Here is a 16,409-nt window from a genome sequence, read left to right on the forward strand (position 1 = left end):
CATATCGTGCTACTTGTATAACACAGAGCAAACAAAATCAAGATGTTTTTCCATTCTTACACCTCAAGAAAAACTATAGGACTATATTGGTGGTGGTTAAATTTGTTCTCGTCTCAGTGTTTCTAATATGAACTTTCTTTAAAGGCTTTTTAGCCGGTTGATGCACTTATTCAATTTTTGCGTCTCCGTAAAAATGACATTGCGCGGTCGTGAATATATTTTGACGTGCCGTCATATGCGTTATAAAAATACGACCGTACAATACCATTTTTAAGGAGAAACAAAATAAACACGGGAATGTGATAAATAGAGTATATTGAATGAGTGTAAAATTTAGTACTGAATTTCTTGAACGAGTTGAACAAAATTATATTATGTTACCCTCTGGCGAACATAATATTATTTTATTCAACGAGTTCAATAAATTTAGTATTTAACTTACACGACAGTAATAGACTTTTTATCATATACCGAGTGGACCATTATTAATTGACGCCCCTTTTGTATAATGCGCGTGCAAAAACTGTCAAAAGAGAAAACTATATCACTGTTTTATTTAAGAAATAATATATCCCAAACAGTGATTTTATCGATCAATAACATCACTGTTTGGAGTTCGGGTGCGAGGAATTATATCACGAGGGCGTAGCCCGAGTGAAATAATGATGCGCGTCCGAACGACAAACAGTGATGTTATCAAGCGATAAAATCACTGATTTGGTTATATATTTTTTCGATTCTAACACGACATCAACACATAAATGTTGCCGTACTTGATAGTTAAAGAAAAATGCGCCTGTTTGTTTCCGTACATATTTTCAGCACGTCGGATTTTTATTGGTTACGCCACGTGTATAATGATTACGTCACATGTCTAAATATAGAACGTCAAACTGAGCATCTGTTGCATAATAACACACACTTTCTGTTCTTCTATGTTTAATAGGGAAAAATGCGGGTCGTCTTAGAATTTACTATAAATACTCTGTATTTTGCTTGTAAAATATATAAAGAAATAAAACAAGTAAAATGTTGCTGCTGCACATCAAAGACGTCGCCAAATGATGTGAACAGTCACAACTAATGTACAAAATCAGCCCTTTTTAAAATTGTTTATATTAACCTTTAAAATCCGAAGCATTAATTTTAAATTTTTTTCCATGTTTGGGATGCGTCGAAATTTTTGAAATTTTTTGTCCCGTTCAAAAAGATTGAAAAAGTCTGGTCGAAGCAAAAAATTTTAGTTAAATTTTGTAAATTTTAATTTTGTGTGTTTTACCCCCTTTTTTTTTTGAGGGGAGTACCCGTCGGATGCGAACGTGGGGGTTTTTTTAAAACTAGCCGGGAATCAAACTCTTCAAATTTAAAAAGGGGTTTAGAAACTTGAATAGGGGCCCAAAGGTTTGGTTCCCTGATCCCCCTTTGGGGTTTTTTTTTCAGGGTTGTGATTGTTTTAAAAAAGGAAGAATCCTTTTAAGGGTTGTGATTTTTAATTTTTGCGTTAAATTTTTTTGTTATTATGCGAATAGGGGTAGTCCACTCTTTTTGTCGTTGATTTTCGCGACCAAAACATAAAAAACACAGGGCTATGTGCCAGAAAATTAGAAGATGGACATGTATTTTTAATTGTTTGCTGTGAGATACATATGTATATGTTAAATATGAAATGCATTTATTTCAGGTGTGTGATTACAGACTTGTGTGTGGTTTTGATTGTGGCGCAGTCAGTTGTTTGCCGAGAAGCCTTGAAAACTGTGTATTGCCCCCTTAAGAGCAAAATTTGATTTTTTGTAAGTACTTTTTAATATCATAATTTCATGTTTATATTGACCCAAACCTGTGGCTGTGGTGAAATATGAGCTTTTAAAGTGCATATTTTGCCTCATGTCTATATTAGAGAGCAAAATCAAGGGGAGGTCATTCTTCATAGACAGTTAAAAATCATGCATTCAAGTGTTTGGTGAGCTATTCATCTTCACATTTAAGCTCACCTGAGTCATTTTCTCTAACATGGTGGTTCCAGGAGCATCAAATGATAGAAATAAGCAATTTTCATACAAAATTTTGGACAACCGCATCGATTCCAACCATTTTAGTTCAAATGAAGGCCTCGGACCGAGCATTTTTTGCGTGACCAATCCATTTTTTTAAGTAATTTCTGAACATTTTTTTCAAAACTGTTTCATACTGAGAGTGGTCATAAATGGTTAAAATAGCCTAAATACTTGAATAAATATCAATTTTGATCTATCTGACTGTTTTTTTAACTTTGATAAGCAGATTTTGAAGGGACGGTCAAGAATAAACATAAAACAGCTGATTTTGCTCAAACGCGAATCACATCGCAATCAATTTTCCTTTCGCAATGTCATAAATTAGCATTATATAAATAAGTTTCACTTTTAAATCCTTGAAATGTCATTTTGCTATGTATCTGGAAGCAGATTTCTTTCAAAGAATGACAATTTTTCATTGTCTGTAGCTTGAAATTCTAGCATGGCAGCTTCTTTGCGGAATAACTGAACACTGAAAATCTTGATACAGCACATGCTCTAGAGCAGAAATTGGAGCAGGAGAGAAGTTGGCACAACTTAAAATGGATTGAAAATATGCCTGAATATATGCTTAGCATGAAAGAATGTTAGTAAAATTGTAGATGCATCATAATCATGTGTTTTGTGGACTTTGAAATACTTCTTGTTCTGTCATTAAAAATTGGGTATATTTTAGGTAAATTCTCAGTATTCATGACCTTTTTTTATTGGCAATATTTGCTGAAGCATGTAAGTGCCCTTATATAATTCAGTGGTAAATTTCATTCAAATTGATCAAATTATAGAAATGAAGGTCAAAATTGTGGTTTTAAAAATGTTTTGTTGTGCTTTAAGGAGGCAGTACACAGTTTCGGCTGTTTAGTTTCGAATTGGCCAGGGTGGAATTTACAAATAAGAGACAGTTTTGAAATTGAAGTGGATATTTGAGGTTCTAAATGTTTATAGTTACTATATTTCAAGTTTCAATGACTAGTATTGTGTTTCAGTTATTTAGTAAAATTGAATTTAGTGGTGTTAACCCTTGTTTTTTTGAGAGAGTACCTGTCGGATGCGAACGTGTGGTTTTTGGAGCTAGGCGGTGAATCAGCTCTTCAATTTAAAGGGTATGCAGAAGACTTAGAATAGTGAAAAAAGTAGGTGCATGACTCCCCGTTTGGATGTTATTTTCAGATTGTGCATTGTTTAAGAAGGAAGAATCACTATAGCTTGTGATTTAATCTTTTGACGTTAATATATTTTTGTATTTTGCGAATAGGGGTAATCCGCTTTTTTGTCGTTGATTTTCGCGACCAAAACAATGAAAAACACAGGGCTATGTGCCAGAAAACTAGAAGGTGGACATGTATTTTTAATTGTTTGCTGTGAGATACATATGTATATGTTAAATATGAAATGCATTTATTTCAGGTGTGTGATTACAGACTTGTGTGTGAGGTTTTGATTGTGGCGCAGTCAGTTGTTTGCCGAGAAGCCTTGAAAACTGTGTATTGCCCCCTTAAGAGCAAAATTTGATTTTTTGTAAGTACTTTTTAATATCATAATTACATGTTTATATTGACCCAAAGCTGTGGCTATGGTGAAATATGAGCTTTTAAAGTGCATATTTTGCCTCATGTCTATATTAGAGAGCAAAATCAAGGGGAGGTAATTCTTCATTGACAGTTAAAAATCATGCATTTAAGTGTTTGGTGAGCTATTCATCTTCACATTTAAGCTCACCTGAGTCATTTTCTCTAACATGGTGGTTCCAGGAGCATCAAATGATAGAAATAAGCAATTTTCGTACAAAATTTTGGACTATCGCATCGATTCCAACCATTTTAGTTCAAATGAAGGCCTCGGATCGGGCATTTTTTTCGAGACCAGTCCATTTTTTTTAAGTAATTTCTGAACATTTTTTTCAAAACTGTTTCATACTGAGAGTGGTCATAAATGGTTAAAATAGCCTAAATACTTGAATAAATATCAATTTTGATCTATCTGACTGTTTTTTTTAACTTTGATAAGCAGATTTTGAAGGGACGGTCAAGAATAAACATAAAACAGCTGATTTTGCTCAAACGCGATTCACATCGCAATCAATTTTCCTTTCGCAATGTCATAAATTAGCATTATATAAATAAGTTTCACTTTTAAATCCTTGAAATGTCATTTTGCTATGTATCTGGAAACAGATTTCTTTCAAAGAATGACAATTTTTCATTGTCTGTAGCTTGAAATTCTAGCATGGCAGCTTCTTTGCGGAATAACTGAACACTGAAAATCTTGATACAGCACATGCTCTAGAGCAGAAATTGGAGCAGGAGAGAAGTTGGCACAACTTAAAATGGATTGAAAATATGCCTGAATATATGCTTAGCATGAAAGAATGTTAGTAAAATTGTAGATGCATCATAATCATGTGTTTTGTGGACTTTGAAATACTTCTTGTTTTGTCATTAAAAAATGGGTAATTTTAAGGTAAATTCTCAGTATTCATGACCTTTTTTTATTGGCAATATTTGCTGAAGCATGTAGTGCCCTTATATAATTCAGTGGTAAATTTCATTCAAATTGATCAAATTATAGAAATGAAGGTCAAAATTGTGGTTTTAAAAATGTTTTGTTGTGCTTTAAGAGCAAAATTTGATTTTTTGTAAGTACTTTTTAATATCATAATTTCATGTTTATATTGACCCAAACCTGTGGCTGTGGTGAAATATGAGCTTTTAAAGTGCATATTTTGCCTCATGTCTATATTAGAGAGCAAAATCAAGGGGAGGTCATTCTTCATTGAGAGTTAAAAATCATGCATTCAAGTGTTTGGTGAGCTGTTCATCTTCACATTTAAGCTCACCTGCGTCATTTTCTCTAACATGGTGGTTCCAGGAGCATCAAATGATAGAAATAAGCAATTTTCATACAAAATTTTGGACTACCGCATCGATTCCAACCATTTTAGTTCAAATGAAGGCCTCGGACCGAGCATTTTTTGCGTGACCAGTCCATTTTTTTAAGTAATTTCTGAACATTTTTTTCAAAACTGTTTCATACTGAGAGTGGTCATAAATGGTTAAAATAGCCTAAATACTTGAATAAATATCAATTTTGATCTATCTGACTGTTTTTTTTTAACTTTGATAAGCAGATTTTGAAGGGACGGTCAAGAATAAACATAAAACAGCTGATTTTGCTCAAACGCAAAACACATCGCAATCAATTTTCCTTTCGCAATGTCATAAATTAGCATTATATAAATAAGTTTCACTTTTAAATCCTTGAAATGTCATTTTGCTATGTATCTGGAAGCAGATTTCTTTCAAAGAATGACAATTTTTCATTGTCTGTAGCTTGAAATTCTAGCATGGCAGCTTCTTTGCGGAATAACTGACACTGAAAATCTTGATACAGCACATGCTCTAGAGCAGAAATTGGAGCAGGAGAGAAGTTGGCACAACTTAAAATGGATTGAAAATATGCCTGAATATATGCTTAGCATGAAAGAATGTTAGTAAAATTGTAGATGCATCATAATCATGTGTTTTGTGGACTTTGAAATACTTCTTGTTCTGTCATTAAAAATTGGGTATATTTTAGGTAAATTCTCAGTACTCATGACCTTTTTATTGGCAATATTTGCTGAAGCATGTAATGCCCTTATATAAATTCAGTGGTAAATTTCATTCAAATTGATCAAATTATAGAAATGAAGGTCAAAATTGTGGTTTTAAAAATGTTTTGTTGTGCTTTAAGGAGGCAGTACACAGTTTCAGCCGTTTAGTTTCGAATTGGCCAGGGTCAAATTTACAAATAAGAGACAGTTTTGAAATTGAAGTGGAAATTTGAGGTTCTAAATGTTTATAGTTACTATATTTCAAGTTTCAATGACTAGTATTGTGTTTCAGTTATTTAGTAAAATTGAATTTAGTGGGGTTGACCCTTGTTTTTTTGAGAGAGTACCTGTCGGATGCGAACGTGTGGTTTTTGGAGCTAGCCGGTGAATCAGCTCTTCAATTTAAAGGGTATGCAGAAGACTTAGAATAGTGAAAAAAGTAGATGCATGACTCCCCGTTTGGATGTTATTTTCAGATTGTGCATTGTTTAAGAAGGAAAAATCACTATAGCTTGTGATTTAATCTTTTGACGTTAATATATTTTTGTTATTATGCGAATAGGGGTAGTCCACTCTTTTTGTCGTTGATTTTCGCGACCAAAACAATGAAAAACACAGGGCTATGTGCCAGAAAACTTGAAGGTGGACATGTTTTTTTAATTGTTTGCTGTGAGATACATATGTATATGTTAAATATGGAATGCATTTATTTCAGGTGTGTGATTACAGACTTGTGTGTGAGGTTTTGATTGTGGCGCAGTCAGTTGTTTGCCGAGAAGCCTTGAAAACTGTGTATTGCCCCCTTATTAGACTATAGACGGGTCTATGTTGAGCTAAGGGTTAAGGGAGAACCGCCTCTCTGATAACGGGCGTGGTTTAGGCTTTGAAACTTGTTATGTAATAATTCGTCAAATTATACCTGGTTTCCTTTCCTCCCCCCCCCCCCCACACCCTCGTCAACGAAGACTAAATGCTAGCATATTGAATTTGGCGACAATTTAAGGCGGAGACGAACTTCAACTGAGGCGGAGCAAATGAAGTGAGTGACACTGCTTCAGTCGTTACCTCTCTTAACGGTTAAGCTTTTAGAACGATCGACTTAAGCCTGGCTCATTGGGGCGTTAATAGGTAGATAAAATAAGATAATAATAAAAAGAATATGATATTCAAACATGACACTATCACTTTCAGTTTAAACGTTTTATTTTAATCCCTTATAGTGGGCGGAAATAAGGTCTCTGCTGTCAAAATAGTGCAAATTGTGATACAAGCATGAAACTTTTCAGGAAAATCATCTTTAGACCATGTAGATTTCAAAAGTGAAGTGGGCCCAAAAATATCTCTGCTCATTCAAGATGGTCGCAATTTTCAAAGATGGCCGCCATATAAATTTGATGTACATAATAGATCATTCATTCCAATTTTTTGTACAGACCTGAAACTTACACCAAAGCATGCATATAGTTTCCCCCTTTTCAAAAATTTAAATCTTTAAGCAATTTCTCTTGCATATTTCTTCAGAATCCAAGATGGCGTCAATATGGCTGCCAATTTTAATGAAAACTGAATATATCTCTTTTGTAGTATAATTTTTTGCACACGTTATGCGTATTTCCATATAAAATTGTTAACTTTATTAGAAAAAAATATCAAATTTTAGGTTAACCACGTTGTTAGTCATTGTTTTAAGTTTTTTTGTACAAAAAAATCTTTAAAAAAAATCAAAGGAAAAAGTGCCATTTTTTTTTCATTTTTCTCTAACATGGTTTTCTAGGTCTATGGTACAAAATTCCAAAAGTTACATAGTTTCTTTTAAAGTGTATTTTGATATTCAATTAACACTATGTTTTATTGTATAATTGTAACAAAAACACACAAAATGTGAAGGTTTTTTATTCTTATTAAAAGTGGGTGGGGTAAATTTATCAGACAATTGTAGTACAAAATAACGTTTTTTTTAAGAATTCTTATGCAAATATTCACTGTAAAAGTATTTTTATTGTATTAAGATATTTTTGTTTCCTTCAGGTCTAGAGGCTGTACTAAATATCAATAAATACAGATACAATCATATGTATACATTCAGTTATTAAATGTGTTTGCATGATATAAGTTGTTTCAATAGTCATAATATAACTTGATAATTGAACAGAAAGAAGACTGAATATTTCATGCACGAACCATAATTGTTAGATAAAATCATGCCTGGACCCTTAGTGAAATGTTGTTATTTTATGAAAATTCAATTATTTCCTGCACCAATTTAGTCTTTGCTAAAAGCTTGTAACAGAATGATTCAAAGTTATATTTAACTTGCCACATTCATTGTTAAACCAAGTAATTAAGTTGAATAAGTGCCCGTCTCATTTTCTAATAACTTATTGTTACGACATGGATATTTTCATAAACGAAACCAAATATTTAGGCCGACTGATACAATCATATTATCTAATGACTAGGTGGTGCCTAAAATAGGTTCATAAAACCGCTTGACTCACATAACAAACATAGCTTTATACTTTGGAAGTATAAACTAGATTGTGTTCCTACTTTAATTGTTTCCATAAAACAAGAGAGCATTGTTTTGACCCTAGATCACGCCCGCCCAAAGACCCACTGCTGGGAAAAGGTCTATAAATTCTTTTTATACTGAAAGAATTGCTAAAATTATATAAGGAAGTATCTTTTTATCGCCTGTCATGATTAATTTTAAAGAATCATGTCCAATAACTAGGCTCTCAGAACTACAAGAAGACTCATATAACTATATTCCAGTAAGAGTCCATGTCAACTAAGTGATTTTGACCCTATGCCAATAGTTTACAATCTTTTATATAGCATCACAATGTTATGATATACGATATTTTTCTTTCTTTCTGTGCACATAGTTTCGGAGAAGAATTTTAATATTATAAGTCAATGTAAACTAAGTGACAGGGAAAGCCATTTTGGACTGCAGGAACGTGATTTAAAGGCCCTCACGAGGAACACAGTTTTTTAAAGACTTGTGTAGGGAATCGCATTGAAGTTGTTTTGTTGTTGATGTTATTAAAAAAAGTCAACAAACAAACAAACTGTAATGCCTAGAGCTTAGATAGTCAAAATATAACCTTGCAAGTAAAAGAAGACCTCTTTAAAAGTTACATAAAACACTTTTGTATCATTAAGTGTACATGCAATAAAAAAATCTTCTCAAAAATCAAAATGCATAGAGCACTGGTACTAAGCTGGCATGTAGCACCACCTTGAGTCTTTATTAACACATTTAATGAATCATGCTCATAGAGCCACCTGGGTACACATTAAAACATCTAGTGTTAAACTTCATTGACTTGAAATAAGATATTTGGGATGTAGACTGATATAACATGCATAAATTTGTATGATGCTACTGCAGTCTAAATGGTTTTGCAATGGTATCACTTAATTTACAAAGACTACTGTAATAAATCTGTTTTCTCTTAACCTACACTATCCGACGCTATACATTAATCATGTGTCATCATAATTATGTTATAATAATGATATATCATGGACAACATGGTCCAAATTTACCAAACACAAAAGGTCACTAAGTTTATATGGACTCGTATATAGATATGGTTATTAAAGTTCTCTCGTGTGAAATAAAAAATTGAAAGCAGATATTGAGCATGTTTCTTTAAAAGCAACCGGATTCAATTATGACACAAATCAAGTGTGTTATGACATAATTGACACTCCCAAAATGATCTTGTTACCTTTTTTCCAACAATGATCTTAGGTGAGTGATCCAGGGTCATCATTACCCTCTTATTGCAAGAAAAAAATAAGATATGATTACTTTAGGAAATACTAGTACACTTAGTTTGTATCTTAACTTTTCAAAAAGTTGCATGCAGGCCAGGCCATATCATTGATATCGATGGCTGAACGCAACACTGGTCTAACTTGCTTTTTTTTCAAAAATGACTTTTTTGCATTTTTTAGTCTATTTGCATGAAATACATCAGTAAATAAAATATTAGAAATATTTGTGAAATTTTATGGGTTTTATTTACCACTTGGCATTTTGTTCTATCTCAAATGTGATTATAACTTAAATGCAACAGAGAGCTAACTCAAGTTAGAACTGTGTTGCATTCATCAAAATTTACTTATTGGATGATAACACTGTACTAACTCTAGTTAGCACAGTGTTGCTGTTAAATTTCAATACAATAAATTTTAGTATTGTTATATTTGCAGATATTAAGTAAGGTCTGGCATATTCAATAACTCTTATTTCTACATTTTACCCATTTTTGTTGCCAAAATTGCAGAATTGTAAATCCAAAGCTCTTATTTAATTCTATTTTGTTTTCAAGGAACATTTATAAGTTTAAAATTGCTATATTATCTCTACATAGTCATATAAGATTGAAATAAAAAATAATAGTAAATTAACCTTTCAAAAAGTTTTTATTATAATATTTAAATCATATAATTCACTGTTGATGAAAATTATTTACAAGACAATTTGTTTTGTTTTTTGTTGTTGTTGTTTTTAATCATAGTGATCTATTAATACTGATGAAACCAGATCTCCCACCCTTTAAAAATTTCAAGATTTTATAATTATTTGATAAAATTTGCTCCTAATTCTTAAAGGGACTCCAATTTTGGCATCATAGGACTTAAAATACATGTATAATATATTCGAGATTTATGTACAATTTGATGACAGTCTGGACAATAACTTGTGGTGTTAAAACTTTCAGATTATTTGCTAAATTTTTTCCAGAGCAATTATGTGAACTGTTAAAATGACCGAAAATTGAAAAGCATTCTTATATAAGCTTTAAACTCAAATTAGATTATAATAGAGCCATGATGGAATTTTCAATTTCATGTTAAGTATAATTTCTTGATGGAATTTTCAATTTCATGTTAAGTATAATTTATTTTTATCTCTTGTGTATATTTTGTTTATGTGACCCAAGTTGATTGACATTTCAGAAATTCAAATCTTAAGTTTTTATGCTTTTGGACCTCAGTGAAGTCTTTATAAGTATCTGTATGTACAAGGCTTGTAATCATTTAAATAAAACTTTTGGTTTGGTTGGTTTTACAGCGCACCAACACAACTGAGGTCCTTAGAATAATGTCACTGAAAAAGATTTTTTCTTGCACATCAGATAGGATTATCTTCTGTTTTAAAATACACCAGTGCTAGAAAAACCTGTCTTACATCCCCCATGTAAGACAAGTCAATGTTTTTAAATGAAGTCATTCCCAAGCGCCTTTAATGAATGAATTGCTTTCTAAACATGACATCATTGTGCCATAACAATAAAGTTGTAAAGTCATACGCTACTATACGAGAAAAGTGCTAAATGAAACTATTAGTTATCGTCATTTCTTTACGAAATATCACTAATATGTAATATGCGATAAAAAAATCAAACACAAGCTGTTGTCACAGACAGGAATATCTAGCTCTTGGGTAACTGTGTAGCGGAAACTCTGCAGGGTCTCTTTACCGCCATAAAAATACCCTCAAGTTAGATATTCTTGTCTGTACCGGCAGCCAGTGTAAATTCCTTATAGGCTTAGTAAATTCCTTATAAGCTAACCTCAGATGTTACAAAAATGAAGCAGCAGAACTTGGGTACTTGAGGTCTTCCTCTACTGGGAAAGCTAGAGTATTGCCATGTGACCTCTACTATGTAAGTGTGACATAAAACCCAACAAGAAAAGAAAAGAAATGTTGTAGAGGGTCCCCGTGACAGCAATGCAAGTCTCAAATTCTAGCGCCTCTGGAACAACCGTGAGAGCTTGGCGCGCCTGGCAAAATGTGGGGGACATTGTTGGTGATATATTATATTTAGTGTGGCCAATGCTGATAAAGAGGGTAATAGTGGAAACAATGCTTCTGAAATCATAGATGGGATAATGCTGGAGATATGATAGTAAATGGGGACAATGCTGGTGATATCATAGTAAATGGAGATAATGCTGGTGATATGAGGGTTAGTTTGGACAATGCTGGTGATTTCATAGTAAATGGGGACAATGCTGGTGATATGAGGGTTAGTTTGGGCAATGCTGGTGATTTCATAGTAAATGGGGACAATGCTGGTGATATCATAGTAAATGGGGACATTGTTGGTGATATAATAGTAATTTGGGATAATGCTGGTGATATGAGGGTAAGTTGGAACAATGCTGGTGATATCATAGTAAATGGGGATACTACTGATGAAATGATGGTTAATTGGGACAATGCTCATGATATCATAGTAAATGGGTACAATGCTGGTGATATCATAGTAAATGGGGATTATAAATACTGATGATATGAGGGTTAGTTAGGACAATGCTGGTGATATCATAGTAAATGGGGACAATGCTGGTGATATCATAGTAAATGGGGACAATGCTGGTGATATCATAGTAAATGGGGACAATGTTGGTGATAAAATAGTAAATGGGGATAATTCCCAGGTAATATGAGGGTTAGTTCAGACAATGCTGGTGATATCATAGTAATTGGGGATAATGCTGGTGATATAAGGGTATGTTGGGAGTGATATCATAGTAAATGGGGACAATGCTGGTGATATGAGTGTTAGTTGGGACAATGCTGGTGATATCATAGTAATTGGGGACAATGCTGGCGATATGAGGGTTAGTTTGGACAATGCTGGTGATATCATAGTAAATGGGGACAATGCTGGTGATATCATAGTGTGTGTCTGAGACAATGCTGGTAATATGAGTGTTTAAGTGGGGACAATGTTAGTGATATTATAGTTTGAGGGGACAATGCTGGTGATATTATAGTAAGTTGGGGGCAATGCTGGTATTATAAGGGTTAGTGGGGACATTACTGGTGATATGATAGTTAATAGTGAGGACAATGTTGGTTTCATAAGGGTAATTGGGACAAAATTGGTGATATAATTATAGTTAGAGGGGAATATGCTGAGGATGACAATGCTGGTGATAAAAGTGTGATTGATGACAATACTGATGTAATGAGGTGTAATATGGTGGCAATGCTGCTTATATAGGTGGTGAGGAAGATAGTGGGGGTGAGATGAGTATTCAGAATAGTAATGTTGGTTAATAAAGGCTAGTGGAGACAATGCTGTTTATATAAGAGCCGTGATGGTGATAAAAATGCTGTTAATCATTTTGAAGGTGAAATTAGGGTTTTTGATATCATTATGCTGGTGATGAGTACTGGCAAGTAGAGAATGGTTAAAATGGTGGTTTATGTAATATTGAAGATGGTTATTAAATGGGGAAAATATTTGATAAAAAAGTAAGAATGATGATAGATAAAAGAGAAATGTAATGAATTACTGTAATATGAATATGGAAAAAAAATGATGTTAAAAAATCTGACAAAAAATTGAGTATAACGGATGATGAGAAAGGAAGGTGGACAAAGCTATATATACAAGTGCCATGCCAAGATTAATTACAAAGAGAGGCAAAAGTTTTTTTTCTTTGGCAACTTGGAGAGATAACCTTAGTTTATGCAAAATGTTCCTAAAGTTAACATTTTTCTTGAAGTTCTGACTACATAAATAAACTTGAAAATATAAATGAAGATCGAATAGACAAAAATTAGGTTCATTTTGAATAAAATTGCCTGTATTTTTAGAATTGTTTTAAATGATGCATCTTTTTTTCAGTTATGAGTATGTGCTTCAATTTTAATGTTACATTGAATAATGCTTTTAAAAAAACATTCATTCCACACTGAAACTTTATAATAAATTTTTTTTGAATATTTATGTGATAAAACAAATGACTTTTAAGATTGTCTGATTTCTAGTATGTTATGCAAATAGTTGTCAATTTTGTATAAATTAAACTGTCGGTTTCCTTAGAAAAGTTGTTTTCTTTTAAAAACATACTAAAATATTGTTATAGTTACAGTTTTTTTCTATTATATCATCCTATTTTTTTCAAACATAGCACTTACTGATTATTCTTTTGGCCTTTTTGATCCTTTTTGTAAATGCAACATAGGGCTAAGTCAAGTTAGACCAGTTTTGCTGAAAATTTATCATTGAAATTTGGTGATTTATACATGGAAAACTGATCTAACTAATATCTTTTCAAATATCTTTTTTATTTAACAGTATTAATTTATGAAACTCCTTTTACCTAAAATTTTAACTTATATCAATATAAAAATCTAAAAATAATAACAAAAATGTCCAATTTATAGAATCAATGAAGTTTTTCTAGCCTCCTCGAAATTTTGTAAATATCAAGTTAGACCAGTGTTGCGTTCAGCCATCGATATATATGTTTCACATCACATACATTTTGTTGGCTTTTAAGCCATGTTTATATTATAAATATAAAATTGTGGAGGAGTAAAAAATATGCGTTTATAGACTACCTTTATACCTTACATTCAAGTACATGTTTGCTATTTTTAAGCAGATTTAGTTGATTTATTGTCTTCTTATATGTCTTTACGATTAACAATTAATATATGATATCAAATATATTGAAACAAGAATTATCATGCAACCAAATTTAATAACTGAATGTATACACATGTTTGTATGTGAATTTCTTGCTCACCCACCAAATGGCCCGAAGGAAGACAAAAATACTTTCATCTAATAAAAAGTACTTTTTAAGTTGGAACATTTGCATAAGAATTCATAGAAAAGTAAAAAGGCAAAGAAATAGAATGAACTTAGCTATGTAGATTTTCTGTTGTTTTTTCTTTCACAATTATCATATAAAATTACCCCACCCACTTTCACAAAATATAAAACCTACAGATTTAATGCTTTTCTTACATTCTTTACAATAAACACATAATATTAATGGAATGTCAAATACAGTTTAAGATATAAAGTAACCTTTTTAACTTTGTACATTACTTTAGAAAATCAAATTTGAAAAATATGAAAAAAATGGAATTTTTTCTTGATCTTTTTTTAAAGATATCTAGACAAAAACTTTTTAAATGTTTACTTTTATTGAGATTTACATATAATTAGATTATCTCTGATATGTTTAAACACTTTTTTTATCATATAAACATAATTTGTGCAACAAATTATACTATAAAAATGATATAACAGTTTTGCACAAAATCGACGGCCATATTGGACGCCATCTTGGATTTGGAAGAAGTATGAAAGAGAAATTTTGTGAGATTTAAATTTTTGAAAAGGAGAAATTATATGCATGCTTTTGGCGTGAGTTAAAGGTCTGTACAACAAATTGGAATGAATGAACTAGAATGTACTCAAATTTATATGGCGGCCATTTTGAAAATGGCGGCCATCTTGAATGAGCTGAGATATTTTTGGGCCCACTTCACTTTTGAAATCTACATTGTCTAAAGATGATTTCCTGAAAGTTTCATGCTTGTATCACAATTTGCACTATTTTCTCAATTTCCCGCCCCACTATTAAAGCTCTGTGACATGTTGTACATCAGAAAAGCTATTTTTATTAGAAAATTTGAAAACAATGTGATTTTGATGAAACAAAACAAAAATGCACAAAATCAAGTCTACGCTATACGGACAAATGCATATCTACTAGACGGCGCGTGCACGCGCCGTCTGATAAGAACACAAACAATGTTTCAAATACTTGTTACTCTCAAAATGATTTGTGTAAACCGACTAAATAAAGCCATTATTCAACGTTAATATTAGAACATTGAGACCAGGACAACGATAATTCCAACAATATAGTCCAACTATAGTTTTTCTTGACGTGTTAGAATGGAAAAACATCTTGATTTTGTTTGCTCTGTGTAAAACATATAAGCACGATATGTTGTTCAGATGTTTGTAGGCATACGGCCTTCTAGATTATATTACTCAATACCCTGTTATATTATAACACAGTTCAATCAAAATCAGGATATATTTCCCTTTTTAACCACCCTGAATTTTTTACTGTCTCACCTTACTTTGTACAAGATTCTAATCATACTAGTTTTAACAATTTGTTTGTCTAAGAGCATTACGGTCGTTTTACGATATGAATTTTCCATAGAAACGGATGTTGCATTCCGTGCGTGCGCATTTTGCGTAGGACAAAAGCAATAAAGAGAAAGACTATATTAGATTGGTATTCAACAACTTCATAAGCAACTTGAGTTTAGAATAGTTTATTTTGATAAATAATAGTTATAGGTGCACGAAGGTTTGCTAGTGCATATTAAAGGACTGAACTAAATAAGAGGTCGTTAATACAAAATGTTTGGGCAATATTCTCATTATCCAAAAAGGCATTCAAACTTGCGTTCAGAGGTATGACGCTTCGTATATATATATGTCAAGTAATGATACTCATAAAAAAACACATGCTTTTACAAAGATCACATGCCGACTGCGTCCTTGATGTTGTCTGGATATAATCGGCATACATTTATATTCTTAAATGACCTATAAATTTGACTCTAAAAAGTTAGTTATGCAGTGTACTAAAAATGTTTTCAGTATAGAGTGTTAAATAAATGAGTAAATAAACAAATTTAATGAAAAATATGAAACTCAAACCTTTTTTAGGATGTACATTTAAACATTTTTAGGGAGCATTTTTTATCACAGGATTTGAATCTTACTCTTTATTTTAATTATCTTTTTATTATATTATTTTTATCGCCGCCAGTGTTATCCATTTGATCCCATCATGAACTTTGACTGCTTCGAAGAATGTGTAGGCAGAATCAATAAGACATAAATGTGTACCAGTATCTGGATTTTGAGAGAGTGTACGCAGTATCATAATGTCTATTTCCT

The 16,409-nt window shown here is 32.2% G+C and overlaps 1 long non-coding RNA gene across 1 annotated transcript; it reads left to right on the plus strand.

Annotated features, from left to right (window-relative positions):
- Positions 1–1,665: 1,665 nt before the first annotated feature.
- LOC132718242 (uncharacterized) lies at positions 1,666–6,450 on the plus strand. The gene is made up of 3 exons (XR_009624061.1): positions 1,666–1,790; positions 3,462–3,572; positions 6,362–6,450. It is a non-coding gene; the product is annotated as an uncharacterized LOC132718242 (long non-coding RNA).
- The last annotated feature ends 9,959 nt before the right edge of the window (positions 6,451–16,409 follow it).

Source organism: Ruditapes philippinarum, unplaced genomic scaffold (assembly GCF_026571515.1).
Source record: "Ruditapes philippinarum isolate M1 unplaced genomic scaffold, ASM2657151v2 ctg1156_1_1_1_1, whole genome shotgun sequence".
Classification (NCBI taxonomy): Eukaryota; Metazoa; Mollusca; class Bivalvia; order Venerida; family Veneridae; genus Ruditapes; species Ruditapes philippinarum.